The following is an 18,474-nucleotide window of genomic DNA, read 5'->3' on the forward strand; positions in this document are numbered from 1 at the left end:
CCACTTACACAGACGAGCACGGTTTTTCAGAAGTGTCCGCGCGTAACCCGCGGGACGGTATTACTTATTTCGCTCGTAGTGGCAGCGCCACTTACACAGACGAGCACGGTTCCCAGAAATGTTCGCGCGTAGCCCGCGGAACGATTTTATCAGAATATGTTATCAGAACTATGTTTTACTAAGCACGTGTTGTAATGATGCTATCAGAATTATGTTTCAGAATGATTTTTATCAAGACTATGATGCAATACGAATTATCAAGTTACTAAAACTTGTGAACTCACTCAGTTTATACTGATTCAAATGTTTTACGTGTCTTTCAGGAGATAACTAGGTAGCGCATGGAGTCACACTTAGAGCACCTCACGCTGAACATCTAAAACTAGCTTTTTGGAAGATTTTAGTTCTATCCCTTCGATGCGCGCGGTTGTTCCCGCCGCGCAAGGGGATATGGCGTGGAAATCTTCAACAGTTTTTATACTTGGATGTTTTTATGTAATTTTTAAACAATGTAATGTATTTGTATTAAACATTTCATGCGTAATGAAAATCTTACTTTGAATGTTTGCAATGGCCCGTGCTTAATTATCAATCCCCACTCGCGCGCGCCCGGCTGTTTCCGCCGTTCAGGGCCGGGTGTGACACTACTCGAAACCGCTCAGCAAACACCGCAGTTTTCGATATTACTTAGATACCATCAGTATACACATGATTACCCTAGCTCAGATGTAACTTAGGTCTGGCCCATCGTGACAGAGGCAAATAACCAGGTGTGGTGCGGTGTGCCCACCGACTTACCACATATGTAAGGATCCAAACAAACGTACATGATAGCCTGAGGGCCAACAGTTACTTTTGTTTATAATGTTTTAAAGATACGTAATCTCATATAATCAATTTGTTTGACTCAATTAATACAAGTTATAAAAGTTGGGCGTATTCACCTTGAAATGATCAACTTCACTTCACTGACCGGTTATCTTTCTTTGCTATCTCGGACCTATAGCACGAGTATAACTTTTTTTTAATACCAGATCTTTAATCTGGCTTAAGACCTTTAGTCTCTTTTGTATAATCTTTACCTCGATTATATTTTCGTTTTAAACCTTTAGTTTAAAATATACTTTCGTTATTTACAAGTTTAAAACCATTAGTTTTACTTGTTTATTTTAAACACTACGTTTCTTTTTCTTGAAGAAGCGTATACTTTATTTCTTTTATTATTATCTAAAATCATTTAAATAATACTTATATTTCATTTATAACAAAGAATTATATTCTTATCTTTATCTTTTAATTTTCTTTGTTTTACTTTCTTTTGTTTATTTTTGAGGTATCGAATATACCCTCGACTAGGGTTTAAGCATACTTAATATTTTATTCAGGCATTATCCCTACCTTGGTTGGCTTAACTTTCTCTAGATACTCGAGCAACACTTCTTCGCCTTTTCGTTTCTTGAGCTTTCCTTGATCAACACTTTCCTTGGCACGCGAATCGAGGTTCACCGATCTTCACAACTCGTCGGCACGCACTTCGAGGCGGGGCGTTGGGTCATCTCGGGATGGCACGTTCTTCAAGATATTGTCGTCATTATATTGCACGGATTACTAGGAGGTCGACACGCTTTTCGAGGTAGTGATAGGGAGCAAGTATTTTAGAGAGAGAAAGAGTATATGAAAGTTATGTGGATGAAATGAAGGCTGGTTAGCCCTATTTATAGGCTGAGTTCGGGTCCCCATCGCGACACGCGATGGGCCAAGAGGTAGTATTCGCGTATCGCGATGTAGCTTTGCTGAATCACCACGTAGGCTTGCCATGTGGTGCCACGTGGCGGACGCAGTGCCATGTGGTGACACGTGGCGGACGTAGTGCCACGTGCCCATTTGTCACACCACGTCATCGCGATACGCGATGACATTAAGCCTTGGGCCATCACGTATCGCGATCGGCCAGAAATCAAGAATTTTTCATTTTTGGTCCTTTAACTTTGGAAATTGGTATTTTTGACCCGTTATTTTCACGATGTTACAATTTATATTTTATTTTGTCTTTATTTATTTTATTGATATACTATGTATTGTTGGATTATTAAATTTAAAATAGTAGATATTATAACTTTAATTATTGCATGATAGTAACTTGAGAGCTGTGATCAATCAGCTCACGCCCCGACATTTCTGCCTTAGGTTGGGGTGTGACATCGCATTTCCTGCTGAGTTCCCAAGTCTCCAAGTAGACCCTCTTGGCCACCCACAACCTTGGCTTTTTAGAGAATCCCGCTCCTAACACAAGGTGTTGCACTCTTGGATATGTTTTCTTGATCGGTTCAAGTGTTGTTACTAGGTGTGTCAAAAGACTACCTTCAATGACATTTTCAACTACTGAGGCAGAGTATTAGGCAACAACGATGGCTGCACAAGAGATTGTGTGGCTCATATTGTTATTGAAGAAGCTAACCAGGGTGCACACGAGAAAGTGACTATCTATGGAGATAACATGTCTTCGATTTTGTTGTTCGAGAATTCCATGGTTCATGCATGTATAAAATATATAGAAGTTCGTTATCGCTTTATACGGAGAAAGGTGTTGACAAGAGCAATTGATTTTCAGTATATTAATATGTTGAATCAGGGTAGCTGATATGTTCATACAGAGTTTGCTCTTATTAATAAAGGAAACAATACCGAGAAGGAGTGATGAAAACGATACTAGGGTGGTATGGTTAGATCTCATGAAGAGGCTTAGGGTATGTTTGGTAAAACTAGCTGGTGGGTGTTAGCTGAAGGCTGGAAGCTGATGGCTCGAAGCTGGTACATGATTCACCTGATGACAGTGCATGCATAACTTTAATGTAGACGTGTAATTCATGGAAAGGCAATAAGCGTGTAACTGATGTCGAAAATCAAGAATAAAAACTTAAATATACACTAATTTCAAATAGATAATTTGTTAAACCTACCTATTTTGATTTAAATCCAATTCTGAACAGGCACTGTTCTAATCCAAAACATGTTCTGATCTAACTCCTTTCGACTCAAGTACCAAACTTATAAAATCAAATGTAAAAGCTTGTAGCTAGCTTTTTCTACCAACCTAAAAGCTTGAAGCTACCTTAACCAAACAAAGTTTTTTATTGAATATGAGCTTTTTCTTAAAAGCTTGAAGCTAAAAGCTCCTTGCCAAAGCTGTAGCTGGAAGCTGCTAGCTGGTGGCTGGAAGCTGATGGCTGGAAGTTGGTAGCTGTAGCTTTTTAGATATATTTAGATGTTTGACAGAATAGCTAGAGCTTTTAATAAAATGTATAAAATTACTAAAATGGGCATAATTATAAACAAAAATAGTAAATGTATTTATTTTGGAAGGTTATTTAAGTAAATTAACATACTAAAAGCTTATGGGTATGTTTGGCAAAGAGCTTTTAGGAGCTTTTTGGAGCTTTAAGCTACAAGCTTTTAAGAAAAAACTCAAATTTATTGAAAAGTCTTGTTTGGTTAGAGTAGCTTGAAGCTTTTAGGTTAGGAGAAAAAGCTTGAAGCTAAAAGCTCCAACTACTAGCGTTTAAAAAAAGCTACAAGCTTTTAGTATTTAAAATTTTACAATATTGGTACTTGAACTTCCATCATATTTTGTTAATTCATATAATAATTACATATTTAACACATATTCAAAACCAACTACCCCCATGACTTTTTAAAAGACCGTAACTTTTTCACATGTTAATATTTATGTTTAAAAGTTGCTTCATAAAAACGAGCATTTTATTCTCTTTAATTTGATTATCATATTGTTATACTTCTTTAACTTTAAAAATTTAACATATTATGTGATTATTGGTTAGGATCGGCAACAAATCGAGTCAGGAAAGCTCGGTTCATGTGTAAGACCAAATTAGGGTCGGAACAAATCGATGCAAAAAGGGCTAATTTAGTCCAGTTCATGTTGGTACGGTTTTGAGTCGAAAGAGGTCAAGTTAGGATAGGTTTCGGATTAGAACGATGCACCGCGCGAGCACCCAGCTAGTTTTATTAAAAGCTCCAACTAATCTACCAAACACTTAAATATTTCTAAAAAGCTACAGCTAACAGCTACCAGCACCAGCTTCCAGCCACCAGCCTCCAGCTACCAGCTAGCAGCTTCCAACTACATCTACCAGCTAGTTTTGCCAAACATACCATATAACTCTTTCTAAACGCTACTAGTAGAAGCTTTAAACTTTAGAGTATGTTTGGCAAAACTAGCTGGTAGCTGTAGCTGGAAGCTGCTAGCTGGTGGCTGGAAGCTGTAGCTGATAGCGGGTAGCTGTAGCTTTTTAGATATATTTAGATGTTTGGCAGAGTAGCTGGAGCTTTTAATAAAATGTATGAAATTACTAAAATGGGCATAACTATAAACAAAAATAGTAAATGTATTTATTTTGGAAGGTTATTTAAGTAAATTAACATACTAAAAGCTTGTAGCTCTTTGGGTATGTTTGGCATGAAGCTTTTAGGAGGTACAAGCTACAAGCTTTTAAGAAAAAGCTCCTACTCAATTAAAAGCCTTGTCTAGTTCAAGGAGCTTGAAGCTTTTAGGTCAGGAGAAAAAGCTTAAAGCTTAGAGTTTCTATTAGTAGCGTTTATAATATGTTTGGCAAAACTAGCTGATAGCTGTAGCTGGAAGCTGCTAGCTGGTGGCTGGAAGCTATAGCCAGCTTTTTAGATATATTAGATGTTTGGCAGAATAGTTAGAGATTTTAATAAAATGTATAAAATTACTAAAATAGACATAACTATAAACAAAAATAGTAAATGTACTTATTTTGGAAGGTTATTTAAGTAAATTAATTACGTACTAAAAGTTTGTAGCTCTTTCTAAACGCTACTTGTTTGGCAAAACTAGCTGGAAGCTGGTGGCTAGAAGCTGTAGCTGGTAGCTGTTAGCTGTAGCTTTTTAGAAATATTTAGGTGTTTGGTAGAGTAGCTGGAGCTTTTAATAAAATTAGTTGGGTGCTCGCGCGGTGCACCGTTTTAACCCGAAACCCATTCTGACTTGACCCTTTCGACTCAAAACCATACCAACATGAACCGAACTAAATTAGCCATTTTTGCATCGACTCGTTCTGACCCTGATTTGGTCTTACACATGACCCGGGCTTGCCTGACTCGACTTGTTGTTGATACTAACCAATATTCACATAATACGTTAATTTTTTAAAGTTAATGAAGTATAACAATATGATATTCAAATTAAAGAGAATAAAATGCTCGTTTTTATGATGCAATTTTTTTTAAAAAATATTAACATGCGAAAAAGTTATGGTGTTTTAAAAAGTCATTGGGGTAGTTGGTTTTGAATATAGATTAAATATGTAATTATTATATGAATTAACAAAAGATTATGAAAGTTCAAGTACCAAAATTGTAAAATTTGAAATACCAAAAGCTCTTGTAGCTTTTCTAAACGCTAGTAGTTGGAGCTTTTAGGGGTATGTTTGGCAAAACTAGCTGGTAGCGGTAGCTGGAAGCTGTTGGCTGGTGGCTGAAAGCTGTAGCTGTTAGCTGTAGCTTTTTAGATAAATTTAGATGCTTGGCATAGTAGCTGGAGCTTTTAATAAAACGTATACAGTTACTAAAATGGGCATAATTAAAAACAATAACAGTAAATGTATTTATTTTAGAAGGTTATTTAAGTAAATTAACATACTAAAAGCTTGTATCTCTTTCTAAACGCTACTAGTAGAAGCTTTAAGCTTTAAGCTTTTTCTCCTGACCTAAAGGCTTCAAGCTCCTTGAACCAAACAGAGATATTAATTGAGTATGGGCTTTTGTGACAACTGCCCAATCCGACCCGACCCAGGTACCCGTTTTCGAATCCGATTCTTTTTATGATTTAAAATTTGACTTTTAATCTTTGAAAATTTAACATTAAATAAATTATATACATATATTTTTATATTACTTACTAATAATAATTTCTCTTTCTCTCTTGTCGCCGTCCCGCCTCTTTCTCTCTTGTCGCCGTCCCGCCTCTTTTGCTTAACCCTTGAGCCTGAAACCCCTTTTTCTCTTAACTCTTTGCTTGTCCTTTGGTTCTTCCCGCCTAAGGATGTCTGCGCAGCTCCACGCGCCAGACTCTTTACAAGGAAGCCTGCGTGAAGACCGGCTGTTCCTACGATACGCGAAGCGAACTCTTCTCGCAGCGCGCTAAGAATTTTAATTCTTCTCGCAGCGCGCTAAGAATTGTAATTCTTCTCGCAGCGCGCTAAGAATTGTAGTTCTTCTCGCAGCGCGCTAAGAATTGTAGTTCTTCTCGCAGCGCGCTAAGAACGGTAGTTCTTCCCGCGACGCGCTAAAGATTTGTAGTTCTTCCCGCGGCGCGCTAAGGATTGCAGTTCTTCCCGCGGCGCGCTAAGGATTGCAGTTCTTCCCGCGACGCGCTAAGGTTTGTTCTGTCTGCCTTCGCCCTCGCGTGCGCTCGAATCTTCTCGCGCTAGACCTTAAGTCTTTTATTCTGATTAGGTCAGCCTGTATCTTTTGATATCTTATCTTTTGTTTGATGCACTGTAGATCAGTTCCGACATCTGTCCGAAAGGCCACTTTCGGCGCAGCATGCGCACCAATCCTATTGGTTGACAGAAAAAGTGACTGACATAATCTTTTGAAATCTTCTTTTGCATGTCTTGAACAGTGTTTTATCTGACACCTCCCATGCTTTTTCTGTAACCTATCAGCCTTCCCCATCCCCTGCAGCTGCCGGCATATCTTTGGATATCTTTTGCTTTTGTTTTCTTATGCTTTTTAATATCTTTTGCTTGATTTGTTGAGATCTTTTCCTCTTTTTAAGGGATTGTGTTCCCTAGGGTTTCCCTATATATAATACTATTTTCTTGTTATTTAACACTACACACTACACTTAAACTCTCCACAAACCCTTCTCCCTTTGCTCTCTGCCCTAGTTCCTCAGCCGTCTCCTCTCTCTGCCTTCGTCTTTTCCCTTGTCCTGCCCAGATTTCCGGTAATATATAATATATAATAATTTGTTAAAGATACATATTACTATGCTAACATATATTCAAGACATAAAAACCAATCGTTAAACCAATAACCTCTTATTTATAGGTTAACTTGTGCTTGTTTAAAAGTTGGTTCTTGCATTATCTTTCAACACACCTTTTTCAGGTGAGTAATCTCGTACCTAATCCCTTTTATTTTTAATGTTTTGGGATGTTCATGTGTTCGTACAAACTTGAGTCTTAAACTTGTTTATAAACTTTTGTCGCGCAAAACCCCATGTGTTATGGACGTAGACTTGGCTGTTTATTTGTATGTGTGGATCATTAACCGTCTTGTCGGCCTATTCCGCAGTTTTCATGGATCCATTAGATGAACACGGGAGAACTATCGTTTATGATTTCTCTTTTGTTTACACTTGCACAGTTTTCTTGTTTTTGTGCTCAATTGGGAGCACGGATTGAACTATGAGCTATGATCTAAGACTTGATCACAATCTGATTACACCCTTGTTGAACACCAGTTATACACATGATGCGCGCAGATATTGTTATCTATTTATATGTATTAAACTTGATTTCTCACCGACACGCAAGTGTTGACGTTTTATTTTAACATATGTTCAGGTTTGCTGTAGCTGTTTCTGGAAGCTTGAGGACACATAGGATGTTTTCTTTTCTTTTGGACCTAGTTTAAAATGTAACAAGACAAGTTTATGTTATTTGAATATTTTGAGTTATGATATGATTAATTTTATGTTACTTCGTGAAATTGTGTTGCGCGTGCGCGGTAAATGTATTTAATAAATATTGACACCCAAATAGTGTCACGAGTAATGAAACAATACGTGGCGCCCCGATGTATAATCCGCCATCGGTCGGGGTGTTACAGCTTTTTCTTGAAAGCTTGAAGCTCCTAAAAGTTTCCTACCAAACAGCTAGTTTTGCCAAACATAATAAACGTTACTAATAGAAGCTTTAAGCTTTTTCTACTAACCTAAAAGTTTCAAGCTCCTTGAACCAAACAAGGCTTCCTAAAAGCTCATTGCCAAACATCGGATAATATTTAGTTTAATTTTAGTTTTAATTGTTTGATTTATCTGATTAAGATGTGTTCTTATCGGTTTAGTAATCTATTTTGTTTTTCAAATTATTAGCGTAGTTTGAGTAGGAGTCTAATCGTTAAGGGTATCTATTTTCAAAAACTTATAAAGCTTATTTGTTTAAAGCGTTTTCATTTTTCATCATAGCTAAAAAGGTGAAAGATGGTTCACACATGGCATGATGAAGAAACACTAAATGACCTCGGCAGATTAAGGATAATCTTAGGGTTAAGTAAGTGTTTCCCACGAGGGTTAGGTCCGGCAAAGATGGTTATTCTTCTCGACCTGCAAAACAGACACCGTGAGCTCGTCACTGAGAAGGGGGGTTCCTCCTTGTGACCACCCTCCGGCGTGAAAATCAGACTAGATTGCTCTGAATATAAGTGTATATTGAGAGAAATAGCTAGGGAGAAGATAAGATAATATCAGATAATGATACCGTTCCAAGGTGTTGGAGTATTTATAGCCGAAGGTAGGTTTCCAAGCAGGTACGGCCAGCTGTATAATATTCCTTTTCCACCAACTACGGGCTATGTACGTGCCACGATGGGAGTTGGTGGGTAGGCAGCGGCTGATAGTGACATTTTGTACTGGAGCGTGCTCCTCCTCGTACTATTGTCGGTGAGCTGTCACCCTGTGATTGATTCATGGGCTGCTTTTGTCAGATCTTATCTATTTTGTCCATACCTTGGCAGGTATAGTACAAAAGATCTTCCAGAAGCGTATGGACTGGCTCTTTTGGGCGGGAATATTCCCGCCCTGCTCATTCCTTCTTCAGGTGACATTGCTGAAGTATAAGAGTTTGTGCCTTATGCGTTATGCGTATAGCCTTGCTGTTAGTGCGGGTAGCCTTCCTTCTTGGTTTGTACCCGTAGCTGCGGGAACAGGCAGGGTACTGTACCAAGGGAGGCTTTCCTGTGGGAACAGCTGGCTTACTGCGTGTAAGGTCTTCATCTCTGAGCATGGTGGGTCCTGCGGAACCAGTTGGTCTTTGCGCAGACGTACCTCTTCAAGGTGTGTCTTGCGGGTCCGACTGGGCTTTGCGAGGACCTACCTCTTCAAGTCCCCCCAGTCCATTGTTCTTCTCATGAATTGTTAATAAGTAAGGTGAAATTTTGGACTTTAAGCAAGGGTTTTTACAGAGGGGTTTCTGTTTTTTAAGGTTTTCCGTGGGGATTCTTCCCGCAGTTTTCCTAATGTCACTTACAGAAATTCCCGACTTTTCTGCCTGATCTTTGGTTATGATGTGGGTAGGTGTTTAACCTCTTCCCAAGTCGAGAGCGTTGAGTTTCACTTGTATAGATTCTTCACGAGGTTTTCGTAGTTTTGGACATAGTGATCAGTTATGTTAAACCACCAATTCCACCTTGAAGCTTCAAACAATCTAGTTCTCAACGTTCCGCCATGCGGAGGTGTTATTTCTCTTTCCGCAAGCATGGCCCATAAGATCCTTCTTGGGTTCAATTCCCTGCAAGTGTTAAGAGTATGTGAAGGGTTTCACCTTGACACTGTACCCGCACTTGTCTTACGGTTCCTTGTTTTCCAAGGTATCTTGGCTTCAATTCCCTGCAAGTGCTAAGTATGTGAAGGGTTTCGCCTTGACACTGTATCCGCACTTGTCTTATGGTTACTTGTTTTCCAAGGTAAGGGGGTATACTCCCTCTTATTTTTGAATCTTTTTGAATCTCTGAAATTCGAAGAGTTGGTGAAAGGATAAGGACAGTCCAAACGGCTGAAGGGACGTTAGCGTCTTCTGACGGTTTCAGGACGTGCAGGAAGTTATGACGACGTGACAGTATGTGGTCAATCCGGACGCTTTTTCAGGCGCGTGGGCGCGAGTTTTCAGGCGCGTGGGCGCGAGTTTTATGGCACGCGTCCTTTTGACAGCTGTTGCCAGCTTGCTTTATCCACTTGTCGCCGTTTCATTGCACCTGCGCTTTCTCTCTCTTCCGCATTAAATTCATCGCATTCATTGCGATGAGTATATAAGGGGGGAGAGGGTGTATCTCATTCCATACTTTAACTTCACTCTTCTTCTTCTAAGCGATTTCCGGCGAATACTCTAACTTTTCCGTCGAGCATTCTCCTGAAATCGCTCTCTTTAACATCTAAAAAATGTCTTCTTCTACACATGATCCCGAGGTTAACGTCGAGGAGTCCGATGTATACCTCGAGAACCCGACGTCCACGTCAGATAAGGACGATAAGAGTACTGCTGGCGAGTGCCAGTGTACTCTTTCTGTCGATTTATACCACTATATCGTCAAGAAGTTCATGCTCGATCCTTACGAGCCTGAGTTTCCGGAGCCCCACCAGACGGTGTATGATGCCCCTAAGGGCAAGATAGGGGTTTATGCCTCATTCTTCATATATGGGAATCTCATATTCCCATTAACGAAGTTCGTATACCGTATTTTGGAGAAACACGGTGTGCATTTGATGGAGGTGCACCCGATGGCGATTGCTAAAGTTCGCCTCTTCGAATGGGTGTGCCGTATTCTGTGCATCGAGCCCCGCGTCGACCGCTTGATGACCTTCTACTCCTGGAGGTGCATCCAGGGTTGGTATACCCTGGTCACTCGGATCAAGGGGTTGAAGATCTGCGCTACCGAGCGCAGTCTTCGGTCTTGGAAGCGGGAGTTTTTCAACATCTCCGCTCGCGTCGTCCCCATCACGATGACGTTCAAGAACGGGAGGGCGCTCCCTAACCTTCACGCCTCCAATTACCAAGAGGCGGAATGGTTCGCCAAGATCTCCCAGATCCAGACTCCGGTTTATCGTTTCGCGGAGTTTGGGATGGTGATGCTCGGGATGAGCCGCGTGTGGAAGGATGCTGGGTCTGGGACGCCGCAAATTCCCATCGTCCTTGAATACGGTTTGAGCTCTATTCTTTACGGTATGCTCCATTTTTTGTGTTGGTTTAGGGTTTTTCTTCTAACATTGTTATCTTTTTTATTTCAGAGGGGAACGACTTACAATCGCTCCTGCATCCGCGGGAGTCTGGTGGTCCCGCACGGTTGGGTACTCGTGATCTCGATGAAAACGAGTTGCCCATTCTGGAGCAAACGGCGGATAGATTCGTAGAAGTCTACCCGCCGGGCCACGAAATTTTGAGTGCCACCCGGCCAGGTAAGGAGTTTTTTAATCCTCGTCCTCTTCATGCTCAAACTTCTGCTGGAATTCCTCTGATTTTGTCATCTTCTGATGAAGAATCCGCATATGGGCCTTTCTTTGTGAGGAAGAAGAAGGCTGCTGGCGGGCAGGGCAAGGCGAAGGTTACCTCCGTCGTCGACCTGGGAAATCAGTCTGATTCCGAGACTGAAAGCGAGGAGGCGGCGGGGAACCTTGGTGGTGGCGAGACCATAGCCTCGGAGGTTGAGACGACTGTCACCTCCGAGCAACCAAGCGTTACGACAGTGACTGGCGTGAAGAGGCCAGTTCCATCGGGCTCGTCTCCGCCCGTCAGGTCTTTCAAGATTAAGAAAACCCATAAGTATATTTTGTGTACCTTTTCCGCATTTCTTTCCGCCATTGTTTTTAATGTTTTGTTCTTTATGCAGGAGTGGACGTATCCGCTTTCCAGAGCGGTGCGGGAGGAAGCAGTTCCGGACCCACGACGATAGGTTTGGTCAACCTATCCGAGGGGATGACCCAGGCGCCTGCGCCTGTTTCCGGTGCTGGTTCAGTTGCTCATACTGTTGAGTCAACTGTTCCGGTTATGACTTCATCTCCGCCGGCCGTCAGTGCTATCTTTACCACATCCTTCACTGGGCCGGCGGTGACTTCTTCTGCAAGCTCATCCGCAGCGGCGACCACGGTTGTGAGTTCATCTCCAATGAGTTCACCTCCGATGGTCTCTACCACGGTGGCTTCTACCATGCCCCCTCCGGTGTCAGCGACTACCTCGTCCATGGCCGGTTCTTCAGGTATGTTTGGGGTTGGGACCTCTAGCCAATCTTTGCCTCCTTCCCATCTCCTTGACTTCTTGGATGGATATCCCTTAGGTTCGGGTGACGGGTTCGGCGGCTACCGGCCTGTTATCGACCCTACAGGTGCGTGGGGTTATTTGGGCCTTTAATCCATTTTTGTCATTTTTTTCCTAACTGTCTTTTGTTTTTGCAGTTTCGGATTCCAATGAGGTGTATGCTCCACGGTGGAATATCCGCCGAGGAACGACCCTCCGAACGGCTGCGGACTGCGTCGACTGGGCGCGCCATGCCGCCCCAAGCGGTGCGTTGTGGGAGGCAATGGCCAGCTACCAGGAGGGTAGGCTGTCCAATGAGCTCCGAATCCTCCTTGCCCGGATGCAGCCGCGCGTCGAGCTACTTTGTCGTGAAAACGACAAGTTAAAGACTGCGCGTAGCCTGGAAGTGGCTCAGGCGCGAGCATTGCGGGAGGAGAACAATAGGCTTGCTGCCACCGTCGCGGAGAAGGAGAAGGCCTTCAAGGACCTTGAGGTCGAGATTCAGGCCAGGCATGAGGCCCGTTCCAAGGCTACCCAAGCTGTTAACGAACAGCTTAGGTTGGCCAAGGAAACTGCGCGTAATGCGACCGAGAGGGCCACCAAAGCTGAAGCCGTTGCTGAGCCACTGCGCACTGAGAACGAAGAGCTCAAAGCCAAACTAGAGAAGCTTCAGCAGGCTCATGATGCTTTGGCTTTAGAAGATGCCAAGAAGCTCCAAGAGCTCCTAGATCAGAAGGGTATGCTTGATCGCACTGAGCGCAAGCTCAAGGGCGTTGAAGAGGATGCTGCTAAGGATGTGTTGCTTGCCAACCTCAACAAGAATGAAGCCGAACGCGCCCGCGATCAAGCTCAAGCTACTTTCCAAGAAGCTCTGATCACTAAGGAATGGCTTCTACGAGAAGCGTTGCCGCAGGTACGCGTAGCTCCATAATTTTTTTTTTTTTTGCTTTACGCTTTTCTTTATACTTAGAAAAGTTATTCATATATTTTTTTTTTGTAGGTTGTGCATCGGATTTTCGCGAACACATCTTATGACGATGCCATGAGTGCAGCCCTCAACGCTTCTCATGAGGACGGGGAGAAGGCTGGTTTCCTGCTTGGTCTAGGATTTGCAGAGAAGGGCATCCCGCCTTCCAACTTTCCTTTACACGATGTAGACACTGAAGCTGCCTACGACCAAGCTGTGAACCAGTATGCTGCCTTCTCGCATCCGGTTGTGGAGAAGGTGAACGAAATTGCGGCTGCTGATGACGGGCTAGCTGTTCTCAAAGCTTTCCTTGAACCGCCACAGCCAACTGATGGTGCGGGTTTAAGTGGGTTTGAAGGGAGTGGTCCCGAAGCTTGAACCTTGAGATCCCTTCCAACCGTTAGGATAGATTGTATTTTTGTAGGAGGGTAGATACCTAGCCATTCTTGTAATGTTTGAATTTTTATTGTGAATATAAATATTTTGTTAACGCCTTGCCTTGTAAACATTATATGATTTGCTCATGCATATTTTAGTTTAACTTAGCAATTTTCTAAGTGTTTTGAATAAGTTAACCTTTCGACGCGTGTCGGATAATAGGTTAATGTTCTGTTTCCTCTATCATGATTGTGCGGGTAGAACCGTCACTTTCACTTAGTAGGATGACCAAACTTTACCTATATCTGACCTGCGTGAAGGTTTTCCTCATCTTCCCCTTAGAAATATTTACTGTTTTTGTGTTTATGCGGTTTGTGCCGCTTTCCACACGCAACGACTTACTTCTTCCCACACTTATTTATGCGGTGAACACCGGCATATCAGTGTGGTCAGTTCATAAGTATAAAGGTAAGGCTATCAACACAATGTGATAAGGAGAATCATTTCCATTAGAAGTGGCTCTAGGCCTTTTCTTTACAAGTTTGGAATTGATCTACATGTAACATCTGCGTAATTGAGCTCCATTGCATGTTCTTGGGATGGGGGTGAAATCGAGCCTTTCGAGCCGGTATGCGCCCTTTCCCAAAACTTCTTTAATAATGTATGGCCCCTCCCAGACCGGGGTCAGCTTTCCTGGGCGCTCTTGGTTCGAAGCCTCGTTGTTACGCAGTATGTAGTCTCCGACATTGAAGTTGCAGAGTTTTACCCGCGCGTTGTAGTACTTTCGCATTTGTCGCTTGTAGTTCTCTTCACGCACTGCGGCTAAGTCTCTGCGTTCTTCGGTTAGCATAAGGTCTAACCGTCTTTCCGCATCATTATCTTCTGGTTGAGTTATGACTCTTGGTGAGGGTAAACCGATCTTGACTGGAATCATGGCTTCAGTGCCATAGGTGAGACTGAATGGAGTTTCACCCGTGCTTGCCTTTTTTAGCGTTCTGTTCGCCCAAAGGACGTGTGGAATTTCGTCCACCCAGCCGGATCTATGCTCCAAGAGTCTTTTCTTTATGCCGTCGACGATGCTCTTGTTTGCTCTTTCCACCTCACCATTACCCTGCGGGTGTGCCACTGAGGTAAAAGTGTGGGTGATTTGAAGTTCTTTCAGCCACTTTTGTAGCTTCTGGTCAGCAAAGTTGGTGTCGTTATCGCTCACCAAATTCTGTGGAAGTCCAAAACGACAAATAATAAATTCCCAAATAAATTTTTTGATATGTTTTGCGGTTGTTTGGGCTAAGGGTTTTGCTTCTATCCACTTGGTGAAGTAGTCGATGGCAACCACTAGGAACTGAACGTTCCCTGCTGCTGTGGGAAATGGGCCTGTCACATCGATGGCCCACTTCTGGAATGGCCATGAAGAAGTGACTGGAACAAGTTCGTTCTTCGGGCGGTGCGTGTTGGGTGCGTAGAGCTGGCAGGACCTACATTTTCTGATGTAGGCCAGCGCATCCGTATGCATCCCCGGCCAAAAGTATCCCGCGTTGTTTAGCTTAGCTACAACTGCGCGTGGACCTGCGTGAACTCCACAAATGCCTTCGTGCACTTCCCTTAGGAGGTAGTCGGCATCTTGGTCATCAACGCATCTGAGGAGTGGACCAAGAAAGTTACGCCTGTAAAGTATGTCATCAATCAGTTGATAGTTCAGTGATTTACAGCGTATCTTTCTTGCCTGTGTCTTCGACTCTGGTAGTATACCCGCTGCAAGGTAATTTATGATTGGTGTCATCCATGTTTCCGTGCCGGTTTGGATGACACAAATTTCCTTGTGCGGGACTGATGGTGCTCCAAGAAGTTCAACGCGGATGTCCTTTCCCAAGTGGGTGAAGGCTAACGTTGCAAGCTTGCTTAACGCATCCGCAGATTTGTTTTCGCTTCGCTTGATGTGCACAACTTTGCAATCGTTAAAATCGCGCATAAGGATTTTAGCTTGTGCAAGGTACAGGGCCATTATGTCATTCACGGCCGTGAACGTCCCGTTTATCTGGTTGGCTACAAGCAAGGAGTCCACGTGGGCTTCCAAGTTTTTCACTCCCATCTTACGCGCAATTCTTAATCCGGCCAAGAATGCTTCGTATTCCGCTTCATTGTTCGTACTTGGGAAATCAAGCCGAATAGCGTAAGTATATTCTTGGCCTGTCGGGTTAATTAGTTTCAACCCTGCGCCTGAACCTTCGTTGTTGGTTGCTCCATCAGTATAGAGTCGCCAGACATCGTTAATGTCTTGTGCTAGAGAGGGTTGAGCCTCTTCCTGGCACTCTTTCTCCCGCGATGCGGGGACTTCCGCAATAAAGTCGGCCAAGACCTGGCCTTTTATGGCTGGTCTTGGCTTGTACTTTATCGCGTATTCCCCCAACTCAATTGCCCATTTGGCTAGGCGTCCCGACAACTCGGGTTTGCCTAGAACGTTTGCAAGTTTGAAGTTGGTGAGAATGGTGATTGGGTGACCTTGGAAATATCGTCTTAGCCTGCGTGAAGCCTGTACAAGCGCTAAGACTAATTTTTCCAGAGTAGAGTACCGGGTTTCTACGTCTGTCAAGACGCGGCTTACATAGTAGATGGGCATCTGGATGCCTTTTCGTTCTACTAGTAAGACTGCCCGGGTTGCTCTGTCTGTGGCGGAGAGGTAGAGAATTAATTCCTCCCCCGCTTCTGGTGCTGTGAGCGTTGGGAGTTCGATCAAGCGTGACCGAATCTCCTGAAAAGCTGCTTCCGCTTCTGGTGTCCAGCGGAAGTGCGTTTTCTTCAAGCAATTTCTCAATGTTGACACGAATGGGAACGACCTATCCGCATGGTTTGCCAAAAAGCGGTTAAGTGCGACTAGTCGTCCATTCAGTGTCTGAGCCTGTTTGATGGTAGTAGGTGATTCCATTTTCATAATGGCTTCGACCTTTTCAGGGTTCGCTCTGAAGCCATCTTTAGTAACGATGACTCCTAAGAACTTCCCTTCTTCCATCCCAAATGAACACTTGCTCGGGTTGAGCTTCATGTTTATTTTTCTGAGCGTGTTGAAAGTTTCTTCGATGTCTTTCAACATCGCTTCTGGCTCTAGGCTTTTGATGACCAAGTCATCCATGTAAACTTCCAAGTTCCTCACAATTTGGGCATGAAACTCTTTGTCCATCAGGCGTTGATATGTGGACCCGGCATTCTTAAGTCCGAATGGCATCATTTGGTAACAAAATGTGCCATCGGGCGTCCGAAATGCGGTTTTGTCCTGATCGTCAACAGCCATGTGGATTTGATGGTATCCTTTATACGCATCAAGGAAGCATTTAAGGCGAAACGGTGCTAAAGAATCTACCTTAAGGTCAATTTCGGGTAACGGGTAACAATCTTTGGGGCATGCTTTTTTTAGGTCTTTAAAGTCTATGCACATGCGCCATTGTTTGTTTGACTTCAGTACCATGACGGGATTTGCAACCCATGTTTGATATTTACTAACGCGTACGATGCCTGCGTCAATGAGTTCCTTGACTTGGGTTCTACACGCGTTAGCCTGCTCAGTCCCCATCACGCGACGCTTTTGTATGACCGGCGTAAACGCCGGGTCACACTTGAGCTTATGCTCAGCCTTACTTCGGGGTACACCAGTCATGTCGGCTGGTGTCCACGCGAAGATGTCAGCATTTTTTTGCAACAAGTGTTTGAGCAGGGTGCGTGTGGGATGAGTGATCGTTGGGCCAATGGTAACAGCCTGGTCAGGGTATTTGCCATTGAAGGCCCATTCTTCTGGCTCAGAGGTTGTTGGTTTAGCCATCTTTGGTTTAGGTTTGTGAGACAGATGCGATGCATACCTGGGGAATGCCCGTGATCATAGCAACGCCCTCAGCTGTTGGCCATTCCATCATACCATGGACCGACGACACCACAACATTGAACCTTGCCATCCCGTCTCTCCCGAAGAGAATGTCGTACGTGTGGTGTGGCTTCCTCATTACGACGAAGTCCACGTCTTCTGTGCGGGAGTACTGCCCGTCTGTGAGAGTGACGAGGAAGGATAGGATCCCCAAGGGGGTGTTTGTGCTGCCGTCAAACCCTTCCATCGAGGCGTAAACCGTTTCTAGGCGTTCTTTGTCTTCGTCGTCTAGTTTGTCGAAGAACTGCCTATACATGACGGTTGACGAAGCGCCATTATCAGCAAGAGTGCGGGAAGTGATGTAGTGCCCCAGCTGGCTTTTGATGACTATGGGGCCTTCTTTGTTGGGCCCTCCTGGCACACGCGGGAAGCGCACTTCAGCTTCCTTCCACGCACTTGGCTCTGTTGTTCGTCGTTTTCTTCCTCTGACGTTGCCATGAACCATGTGGATGCTGATGTCGACGGGCTTTCGTCCATTGCCCTTGTACCGATTGTCGTTCCTCCCTCCGTTCTTGATTGACGCCACGAGGTGTGTGAGTTTCCCATCTTTGACGAATGTTTCGACGATATCCTTCAAAGATGTGCATTCCTCAGTGGTGTGGCCTTTCGTCCCGTGGAAGTCACAGGATTTGCTCTGATCAGCGTTATGACGCTGTCGGATTATTGGAGCCTTTGGCCATGGGAGTTTCTCGGTGGCAAATATCTCGGTGACGCTTTTGGTGAGTGGCGTCCATCTGGGATTCCTGTTTGATGAGTGCGTGTTGTCCCTTCCGCCTAAGAGAGGGCGAGAGCTGGATGAGGTGTCAAAGTTTATCCTTGACTGCCAAATACCAAGCTTCCTCTTCTTATTTTGTCGGGCGGTACGGACGTTATTTTCTCTGGTCTTCTGCGTGTAGAGATTTGTGCTCTGGGGAAGATTTCTACCCAGTTGCTTCTCCGTCTCGGCAAAGCGTTTAGCTGCCGTCATGATGGCATCCCACGTAGATGGCATGCCATCTTTACCCGTCAACGTGCGGATAAGCTCTGGGTACTCAGCGCCCTCGATGAAAGCGGCGCGAACAAGATCTTCACTGATGGTGCCCAGACTTAGCTTCTTTGAGTTGAAGCGAGTGATGAAGTCTAGCAAAGATTCGTCTTCCTCTCTGACGCAGTTGAGGATCGTC

Source organism: Bidens hawaiensis, unplaced genomic scaffold, assembly GCF_021521415.1.
Source record: "Bidens hawaiensis isolate Kalapana, Puna unplaced genomic scaffold, B.hawaiensis_p1.1 tig00000097_1, whole genome shotgun sequence".
In the NCBI taxonomy this organism is placed as follows: domain Eukaryota; kingdom Viridiplantae; phylum Streptophyta; class Magnoliopsida; order Asterales; family Asteraceae; genus Bidens; species Bidens hawaiensis.